This window comes from Castor canadensis, chromosome 8 (assembly GCF_047511655.1).
Source record: "Castor canadensis chromosome 8, mCasCan1.hap1v2, whole genome shotgun sequence".
NCBI lineage: Eukaryota > Metazoa > Chordata > Mammalia > Rodentia > Castoridae > Castor > Castor canadensis.
The window spans coordinates 26143483-26153009 of NC_133393.1; positions in this window are offsets into that span (position 1 = coordinate 26143483).

Here is a 9527-nt window from a genome sequence, read left to right on the forward strand (position 1 = left end):
AATCTGTCTGTGCAGTTGGCATTTACACAGCAGAGAGAAGTTATTTTAAATGATTTCAGCCAGGCCTTTGGTGTGGGCCTGTAGTTGCAGCCACTCAGAAGGGTGAGGCAGGAGGATCACTTGAGCACAAAAGTTAAGACTTGTCCAGGAAACATAGTAAGACTCCCATTCCAAAAAAAGGAAAATAGAAACTTTGAAATGCAGAGATTTGACTCTGTCCCTAGCAGGGTGTGTCTTAAGGACAAAATAATTCCAAATAATTCTTAACTTCTCAGTTATATCAGTAATAATAGCATTACTGTTGTTATTCTGAACCTATTAGGTCTGTGTATATACACACAGTAGGATAAAGCAAATAATGAATTATATCAATGTTTCTAATATATTTTTATGAATATGACATTAAAGAAGAGAAAAATGCATAATAATCTTCAGTTTGAATAGGAAAATCAATATAAACTTATACTGTTTTTTCTGGAAATAATAAAACTTATTTTTTTTTACTTTATTCAAAAAAAGTACCTAAAAGTAACCAATCTAAAACCCATTTGATCCTCATTTATCAGAATCACTTTAAAAACACCATGGAGATGCAGTCTGATGATCCCAGTTTGGAAGAATTCACAGGGCAAAGAACTAGGTTTCTTCATTAAAAAAAACAAAACTTGTTGGAGCCTTTGTACAATCAATATACTCAAATAAAAAGACACTTGATGGGGGGGAAAGGAGAAAAGGTACAAACTAAAAGAGACTAAAGAACATATCAACAACAATCTACTGCTTATCAGTGTATCTTTAGTTCAAGGTTCAGGATACCTTACTCATTTCATAAGCAGCAACATCCATATGTTCCCAAGAGGTAGTGTGTGGAGAGTAGATTATGAGAAGCCTATGAGAACTGGACATTAGTGTAGCTGTACCCAATGTTCTGCAGGTTGAGATCGACATAGCCCCAGCCACAGAAAAGGAAAATGCAGAACAGCTGCTTTTCCTAAGTTGTTTATGTTCAGAGAGGTAGAATGCAGGTTTCTCCTGTTACAACGTCACACCCCTCCCTGAGAACTGCTGCTCCACCTTTTTTACCACTGGGTATAAAAGACTCACTGAAGGAGGATGCAAGGCTTTTGGACTTTTGGCTTTTGGGCTTTTGGTTTTTGGCTTTTGGATGAAGGGAGGCTTTTTGATGTGGGAGGCTTTGGAAGGGAAAAGGATTGCTGAAGGGAAAATGAATTGCTGAAGGGAAAGTGCTGGAGGGAGATTGCTGAAGGGGGAAATGAATGACTGAAGGGAAATTGCTGAAGGGAGGATTGCTGAAGGGAAAAGGATTACTGAAGGAAAACTTTATACATAGACTTTAAAAAAGCTAAGCTAAAAAGAACATGGGACAGTGCAGAGTGCAAGTCTGGGGGCAAAGACTTTAAGAGAGATTATGCTAAAGAAAAACTAAGAGAAAACATGGGACAGAGTGAGTCTAAGGAAAGAGGTTTTAAAGAATAGTGGAGCAAGGTTTTAAAGAAGACTTTAGAGGCAAGATTTTAAAGAACTGTAAAGGAGTAAGACCTTAAAGAATAAAGATAGAGAAAAGAAGCAGAGTAAATGAAGAGAATAATAAAGAAAAGAAGTAATGAGGTTGCTGTGCATCTCCATCTAAGCGCCTAGAACACCTGGCCCTAACTTTCTGTCTGTCTGTCTATCCTTTGTACTTTCTGCATCTCCTGTCACTGCCCAGTTAGGCCCAGTTAGGCCCAGTTAGGTTCAGTAATAACCAGAAGCATGTAAGAGCTCATTTCAGTAGTGAGGAAGGATTTCCTGTTTTTCTCTCTTATAATATTCCCTACATTTGAATTTTACTGTTTCCTGTCATTTTTCCCTCTTTGTTTCATTCCCTCCCTGTCCCTCTAGGTAGGTGTTGTTATCAGCAATTTACAGTAAGGCCCCTGGAGCTCCAGGTTGAGAGGTATTTCCCAGGTCATGTGATGATTAAGTAAAGGGACAAATTAGAACTCATTCTCCAAAGTCAGGAAATACATCAGGCATTCCAGAGCCAGACAGCAGGATTTTAGGGATTCTATTTGACCAGTGTTTCTGCACAAGACTTGCTGCTAGAGTTTGGACAGGTGTTTCTTGTTGTGCCCTATGGGGTGTTTAACATCCCTGGTCCCAGCATTATTGGCCAGTAGAGGACCCACTCCAGCTGTCATGGAGACAACCTCCATACTTCCCCAGGAGTGGGGGTGATCCCTACCTAGAACTAACTACTGACTGTTGTTACTGATAACAGCTTCTGGTTATCAAAACCAAAATATAATTTTTTTCTCTGCAATTTCTAGGGTGACTTTTAGAAAATAAAATAATCCAGACTCACCCTCTCCAGGTAGGAGTCCTGCCAGACACACTGGACTATTCCAGCAGATGTGAAGAGACCTTCAGGTTTACAGGTCAAAATGCTCTAGCCACCCAAAGCGTAGGTGGGAGTGCACTGGACTGATACAGCACAGAAAGGTGAAGAACTTCCTAACAGACAGTTCTCAGATGAAGTACAAATGGCTGATAAATGCATGGAGAAACATTCAACATCCTTGGCCATAAAAGAAAAGCAGCTCCAAATATCATTGAGCTTCCACCTCATCCCAGTCATAATGGCAATCACCAAGAAAGCAAAAAACAGCAACTAGTGGTGAGGATGGCAAGGAAAGGGGACCATTCATTACAGACCGTTGGTGGGAATGAAAATTAGTGCAGCCACTGTGGAAATCAATATGGAGGTTCGTCAAAAACTAAAAATGTACCTGCAATGTCACTCCTGGGATATACCTGAAGGAATCTAAGTCAGCATACAAAAGCGATACCTGCACGCCCATGTTTACAGCAGCACTATTCACAATAGCCAAGCAATGGAAAAGCCTAGGTACACATCAACTGATGAATGAATAAAGAAAATGTGGTATATATACCCTATGGGGTATTATTCAGCCATTGAAAAAGAATTAAATTGTGTTATTTGTAGAAAAAGCCACACTCATAAAGGCAAACATCCCATGTTTTCTCTCAAGGTCAGAATCTAGACCCAAACAAAACAAAACGGGCTGGCAGAGTGGCTCAAATGGTAGAACAGCTGCCTAGCAAGTACATGCGCTTGGCCTCAAATAAAAAAACAAAAATAAAACAAAACAGATATGAATGTAAAACAGTCACCTATGTTTTCGTTGGGGAGCCATTGGAAGAGGGAGGGCAAAAGGAGAGGGTGTATATGTATGCTTGAAAATAGAACAATGAAACAATCAAAACTGTAAAGAGATAAGAAAGTTGTTGGAAATGTAAGCCCCAAAATGACCACATGGAGAGGAGTGATCTGGCCAAGAGATTCTTTATTGCTGGGTGGGAGAGGGAGAGAGCAGAGAGAGAGAAGCAGGAAGGGCAGCGGCTTAAATACCCCCCTCAGTGAGACTCAGCATGATCTGATTGGTTGGGATCTTATGGTTCATGCTGATTGGAGGTTGGGGCAGAAGGAGGATTCAAGCTAGACTTGAGGCAGGACCGTGACCCTAGAAAACAGAAGCTTAAGGGCGCAGTAAGAACTGAAACCTATCGGCGCCATTATTGCCAACAAAAGTAATCAAGGGAGTGAATTTGATCAAAGTGCATTATATGCAAGGATGGAAATATCGCAATAAAACCCATTGTACAATTAAAATTAAATTTTAAAAAAAGAATCTCCTAACATACAGATCGCTCTCCTGGTTAGAGACAGGTAGAATGAACGATTGCTCAAAGTGGGGAAGAGCAGAAAGAGGGATTTGCAGAGACCATAAGAGGGACTGGGTGGGGAAGGAGGTTGTGAGACCTATCGTTCTTGAAGACTTCAGGTGCCAGAGGTGGACGGGCAGACACTGAGTGACCACATCCTCTGTCTCCCAAAGTACGCCTCAGAAGGAAGCATCAGACCCACTGACCGGCGCACCCCTTTCGTGTTTAGATTTTCCTGCTGCCGGATCCAGAGCTCAGCAGCACTTTCTGGCCATGGAGGATTGTTGCTGACTTGTGCCACTGACCTCTCATTTCTCTTTTCCTTCTCCCTCAACAGCGATGGAACAACTAAACTCCCCAATCCATTTCACCACCTATTTGGGGCCTCATGTGCTGGACAGCCGCCCCTTCAGCTTTACTCCAGGCGCGAAGCAGGGCCTCTTATGTTGATGTCCCCCGAGACCGAACCCGCTCTGCGGACGCGGGGGGCACTGAGGACGTCCAGGCTGCACTGAGTGAGTGGCTGAAGGCGGGCGGGGCCCCGATTAGGCAGAGTCGGGTGGAGCGAGCGGAGCGTCGGGGAGAGGCCCGGTGCCGACAGTGGAGATGGAGTGACAGTGGTGAAGACCTGGAGGTGACGTGATCGCGTTCTCGAGCAAAATGGAAGGAAGACGATCCAGGCCCGCAGGCTCTCCCCGCACTCCACCCGACGTGCTTGGCTTCTCCTTATGGCTTTGGCTGGTTGCCCCCTAGTGGACAAAAGAAGTCCCTACAACTGTCTCCCTCTAGCTCCCCATCTTCTTCCTCACCCCACCCCCGCCCCGCGTTTATAATCTTTTGCTTTTTCCAGTTGCTTTATTATGTGTGACAAAGACCTAGAATCTGGAAACCATCCACCTTAATTTTGCAAGAAGACCTCTCCGCTTCACATTTCCCTTGACCCCCATTGGAGAGAAAAGAAAATTGAAAAACGAAGATGGGGTTTGGGTGACTGTAGGGGGACCCTCAATAGGTGATCTGGTAGATAAAGGCTGTCTTCGGACACCATAACAATCAGTCAGTTGCTTGAAGACAGATCCCGCACATGGTGGAGGACCTGGAAGACCTTTGCTCCGTGGGCAAGCTGTGGATGCTGGCAAGCTTGCCCATCCCAAGGCTCATCCTCCACTGGCCCTCCAGGAAGATGGGGTTACTCTATTATACACTTCCTTGTGATAGGGTTATTTGTGAATTTTCAATTCCAAACTCACCGAAACTCTGAGAGGAATCAAAAGGACTAAGCAAACGCTGAGCATGATGAAGATGAGGCTGATAGTGAGCATCAGCCTGAAGTCGGAGACCACCTCACAGTTACAGTCGCTGAGTTAGAGCATATATATACCATGAATGCATCACTTTTGCACTGGCATTTCCCAAGACTCTGGGATCAAACTATTTTGTAAAATTTGCAAAACTGTATTTTGACCTGTAGAGTCAAAATTATCTTTTGCCTATAGGTAGGATTTCTGTCTCTTTCCATTCCAACCTCTCTCTGTCATAGTTTCTCTTGTATCCATTGGTTTTAGGGGGATCCAGCTAAGGAAAAACTGAGTTGGGCTTACATGGTTTGGGTTTTCTAATGTGCATGGCTCATAAACACTTCTGTGTATAATCAGGTTATTGCTCACTGTCTCCGTGTAGAAGTGGCTTCCAGGAACACCTCTGCCACCCAGTGGGACAACACACCTGACAACAGCAACTGAAGTGCAAGGTCACAACACCTGTCAGGATAAGAATGTGTCCAGTGGAGCCAATAAATCCTTCCAATCCCTGGATGTAGAAGATTGTAAGTATCAAATCCAATCTTATCAATGTCTAGTCAAATGGATGCTCTGATCTTCAGGAAAATACTTACAATGCAACATGAACCTTTAGGCATCTGGAGATCAAATTATTTTTTTTACATATTTCTCCATAAACCCAATAGAAGTTCTTCTGACATGAAAAGTAAACAATTGCTGGGCTCAGGTGATTCATGCCTGTAAACCCAGTTACTTGGGGGGCAGAGATCAGGAGGATCAAAGATTAAGACCAGACTGGGCAAATAGTTATTGAGACCCCCCCCCATCTCCAAAGTAACAAGAGAAAAATGGACTGGAGGCATGGCTGAACCAGTATAGCACCTGCTTTGCAAGTGGGAAGCCCTGAGTGAAATCTCCATTACAACCAAAAATAAGTAAATAAATATTTTAAGTTTTATTGACCATGTCAGGAAATAAGGAGGTATTCATTCTGAACTAAACTGTTGTCACTGCCCTTTGACATAGAGGCTTCCAGTGTGGCCTCTCTCTGCACCAAACTGGTTTCAGCAGTAGAGCCTGCAACCCACAGGCAACTGCCCTCCATTCACCACCAGCCTCCTCCTTCTGTTCTGTTTAACCCTGTAGTCTTCAACTCACCAGAGCCTCACTTGGTTCCTGTATGCCATGGATCTCAGATCTCTCACAGTGCAGCCATCCTCATTCTACTGATGCAAAACTGAGTACAGAGCCCTGAGAGGCAGGCCCCACAGGCCTGTGGTTCTGCAAAAGATTCATGTTTGTTTTCCTACAGCAGAAGAAGCCTCAGAAAACTGGCTTCCTACTCTTCTTCCCTGGGAATCTTTCTCAATCCTAGCAATTCAATGAGCAAAAATCTGGGAACAGCCCCCCCTACACACACACACACAACAATGGAATGAAAGGCTGTGTTTAAAAGTGAAGCCTGTGAAAATCTTAGTGGGCTTACAGGTTTTTATTATAACATTTAGCACCTGAGTGCTTTCTGCTTGGCTCCTCTCTCTACCTGGAGAGGTGGCTGCAGCTGCAAACTTCTTGTCACATTCTGGTCTCCAAACTGGGAACTATCAGTGGCCTTGATATGCAGGGCAACAACTTGTGCTGGTGTGACCCTGAAGCTCGAATCCTCAAAGCCTCAGCAGCCTGCATCTGCCTTACAGAGGTCCCAGCCAGAATATCTGTGAAAGCATGTTCTCTGTGAGCCTGGTAATGACTGCTCTGACTCCAGTTCCCTGGGATATCAGGTGTGTGGGATGCAGGGTGCTCTGTTAACCAGAAATGGGGGGCCAGGGAGATAGTGTGTGTGTGTGTGCAAGCAAAATCCATGCAAACTTTACTACTAAAGGAAAACAAACCTAGTAATCAACTGATAAACAGCAGCAGCAAAATACAAATGTTTTCTGAAAGCTAAGGGTACAGAGAAGAGCAAACCACTGAAAGACTGAGGCCTGGATCACAAGGACTAATTAAGGAGTAATTCAAACCAACCCTCCAACTGAAGAAACAACTAAAAAAGGTGGACAAAATGTTCTAATATCTTTCTAAAAGGGCTACTGAGAAACCGCTGAGCCAAAATTTAGGAAGGAAAGGAGTCTTTTGGAGGGGAGCTGAGACTTGTTGTTGCTTCTGTTCTGAGACCATTTGCTGACCCTGAAGAAGACTGTAGAACTCAAGCTGCATTTCTGGATGTTAAGGGCTTAAGGAAACATGAGGTGGAGTCTCAAGCCATGAAAAGTAAAATATTGAACTTGGGTAAGGATACTCTTAACTGCTAATATCAAAAACTAGAATTCTTTTGGGGGGAAGAGAAGATTGTCCTAGGCCTTGATTTATTTCTACAAAATTTTGTCCCAAATACATCTAGCAAATAAGCAAAGATAACCAGGAACCAGATAGGTAAGAGACTGTCAGTTTAAAAATCAGAAACAACAGATAACAGAATGAGACCCACAGGATCTCCAGAGACAGGGATAATTGGAAACAGACTCTATAATATCTATAATAACTATGTGTATGCTGTGCCCAAGGAGATTAAAGCCATGCTTGAAAAACTAAGAACTCAAATTGTAACAAGTGGAAGTGGCACAGCATAGTTTTGGGGAAAAAAAATCCTACAATGAGGAAGTGATGGGCACAAGTGCTATAATGTCATGAAAGTCAAGTATGACAGCCTTGGGCCACATTTGAACCCAGAAAGAAGTGAAGATGAGACACTCTTCAAACCACCTGCTCATATTCACATGTCTACCCCACAGGGAAATATTTTTATTAGTCTCTAGTGTATGCATTCAAAGCAAGAATGTATAGTAGCATCTCTGTCTTTTATTAGGCAAAATTTCACAGGCTAAATACCATTCTGTTTTTCACATAGTAAATAGAGTTTAAAGATTTTTGTTTGGTTAGTTAGTTGACTTAGTTTTGGCTTTCTTGTTTTGTTTTGTTTTTTAGACAGGGTATTTCTATGTAACCCAGAATGACTTCAAACTCATGATCTTCCTGCCTCAGCCTCCCGAGTGCAGGGATACAGCCATGCATCACCAAGACCAGGTGCTATCCAGCTTTGTGCCTTGAGGTTGCTGGATGTCACCCTGTCTTTCTGGCACCTTAGGTCCAGCAGATCTCCTGAGGCAGCTCTGGGCCAGGGCATAATCAGTCTGCAGAAGATGCAGACATAAGAGGTTAGATTTCAGATGTGAGTTGACCTTGTGCCACGACCCTGACTCTGACTCAGAGATCAACTTTAAGGTGCTGTCAGGTCTCTGTAGAGCTAATGGACAGGGTAGGGAGCTGGAAACACACGCAGAGGCACCCTCATTTGAAACAAAAACTGTCCAATCTTTAAGGGTCCTTTAAATCGTTCAACATTGAAAATAAAAAATACTAACAAATTTTAAAAACACTTGGGGTAAAAAACAAGGACATTTAACTTAAGTTAAAATCAATGAAAATTTTGAAGAAATGCCTGGTATTGCTAAAATAGAGTTTCTTTTCCTTGGGAGAATTTTAGACATTCATCTATTTACCCAATTCTCAGTCAGGGTTCTCTGATCAAAGATGCATTCTTTGTCTACAGGACAGTCATCAGCAAGGTCAAGAAAGAGCTCTTTTATCTATGATTCCTCCCCCAAGTTTACTCTCTTATTCTAATAGGGGAATTGATAGGCAGGTTGTCTTTCATTCCACTTACCCATACCCGTCCTTCCCACTCAGGTTTACTGAATGATTTGGGAAAATGGAAAAGAGATTGCAGTATTCCAGCAGACAGGGGAAGGAAGAGCATGTGCAGGTTGTCAGCTAACACATAAGATGCTAACTTAAACTTGAATTTCACATAAACAAATAACTTTTACTGCATCTCAGATATTGCATTATTCATTGAGAATCTGGAGTTCATATTTAACTAGGTGTCTTGTGCTTTTATCTGCTGAATCTGGCAACCCTTCTTGGCTAATCCGGGTCACAGTGTATCATTCTGACTAGAAAAGACAGATATGAGAACTAAAGGTAAATTTAGATGGAAAGGAGGAGGAATGTGGAGGAGTAGTTCAGACTTTAACCTATAGAAAAAGGGGGTTCAATTGAAAGCATTTTCTAAAAATTAATACTAATTGTGATTTTTTTGTTCTTGTCTTTATTTTGTTTATTATGACTTTTTTAAATTGTAAAAGCAAGTATGTTAATTGTAATATATATACATTCATATATATCCAAAATTTATATATATATATAAAATCTTCAAAATTTCAACAAACTGCAGTTACAACTGTTGACATATCACTATTAACTACTTGATTTCACCTTCTCTGACCCATTTTGAGTTCCCTACAGAAAACTGGATCCTTACCACCTGCTCTTCACACTCCTATCTGTTTTCTGTCTGTCCATAATTACTATCTTGCATGATTCATTTTGGGGTTTTGTTCTTACTGGGAATACTGGGCTTTAAACTCAGGGCCTTGCACA